This window comes from Kryptolebias marmoratus, linkage group LG4 (genome assembly GCF_001649575.2).
Source record: "Kryptolebias marmoratus isolate JLee-2015 linkage group LG4, ASM164957v2, whole genome shotgun sequence".
Classification (NCBI taxonomy): Eukaryota; Metazoa; Chordata; class Actinopteri; order Cyprinodontiformes; family Rivulidae; genus Kryptolebias; species Kryptolebias marmoratus.
In genome coordinates, this window is record NC_051433.1 from 11,330,090 (window position 1) to 11,331,394 (window position 1,305).

At 54.2% G+C, this 1,305-nt stretch overlaps 1 protein-coding gene across 1 annotated transcript in view; it reads left to right on the forward strand.

Moving 5' to 3' along the window:
• Positions 1 to 204: 204 nt before the first annotated feature.
• The window catches only part of si:ch211-161c3.6 (high mobility group AT-hook 2b), a 10,910-nt gene continuing 9,809 nt past the window's right edge, over positions 205 to 1,305 (forward strand). Inside the window, exon 1 of the mRNA XM_017408404.3 lies at positions 205 to 531. The gene's annotated coding sequence lies outside the window, so the exon portion shown is untranslated. The remainder of the gene's footprint in view (positions 532 to 1,305) is intronic.

Below are 1,305 nucleotides of genomic sequence, written 5' to 3' on the forward strand. Positions count from 1 at the left end.
CACCCCCCTCTCCCCTCTCCTCTCCTCCTTCCTTTCAGACCCCCACTTTGAGAACCCCGGAACCAGACCCTCCAGTCTAATGCCCGTCTCTCTTTCCTCTCCCCCCCACCACCTTTTTTTTTCTCTCCCTCTCAAGTGGGTGGTCCGGTGAGCTGCTCGGGGCGGGGTCCTCTGTTTTCAACCCTCCTACCCCCTCGTTCCGTCTTGGAACATGCTTTAATAGAGAAAGTATGCAATGCATACTGCTCTGCTGCAACCCCCCACTACACTGCATCTGGGGTATTCGTGACTGGACGTCTGGGGGGATCACACACACATTTCCGAGAGAGAGAGAGAGAGAGAGAGAGAGAGAGAGAGAGAGATTATCCTTTCATTCCAGCCAATGAGACAGTCGATACACTCAGATTTTCAGACTTGTGCAGGAGCACAAAGTGGACGGAGTGTGTGTGTGTGCATGGGAGTGTGTGTGTGCGCGCGTGTGTGTGTGAGAGAGAGAGAGAACCTCCAGGTAAAACAGCGAACCGACTTAAGGTAAGTTGAGCTTCCTCCGCTGTGCCGCGCGCGTGCACGACCGGGACCGGGCTGAACATGGAGCCCCGCAGGCTGAACGTATACATGCTGTGGGCTCTGCTGGGGGAAAAGGGGGAAGCTTCTGCACCTGTGTTCCTTGTCTTTTGTCCTTGGGAAAGTTTGTTCCAGCTCCATGATTTTCTCTCTCTCTTTTTTTTCTTTCTCCCCCCCCCTCCCGGACCTGTTGCGTTATCGCGCACCCCCCTCTCCTCCTCCTCCTCCTCCTCTCACCTCCCTACCACCAAAAACCAAACACATTTTCTGTTCTTTTTTTTTTAAAAGATGGGTTGCGCAAGTGATGGAAACAGAAGAAAAAAGGAGAGAGAACGAGAGAGAGAGAGGAGGCGAGGAAAGACTTTCCGCTTTAAAACGCCCCGATGGTGATGGCCTCCACGGTTGTTTTGGCGTCAACATGTGCCAGTTTACTCTCCGAGCCGCAGGAAGGCTTTTTTTTAAAAAAAAAAAGCAAAACAGAAAACAGCCTGCTTTCCGCGCAGCTCCTCTCTGAGCGCCGCGCAGGAAGAACGCGTGTTTCTGGTCACTGTTTGCCGCCCATATGCAGAAAGTACATTCAGTCCCGCACCGGACTGGCAGCAAACACAGGACTTGTTGAGTGGACGGAGAGGAGCACCTCGGAGCTTGTTGTTGTCCCCCCCTCCCTCCACCACACCAACCCCACCAGAGTCAGGGAGTTTAGAGGCGACGACGTCGTGCGTCTCGTCTCCCCCCCCCCCC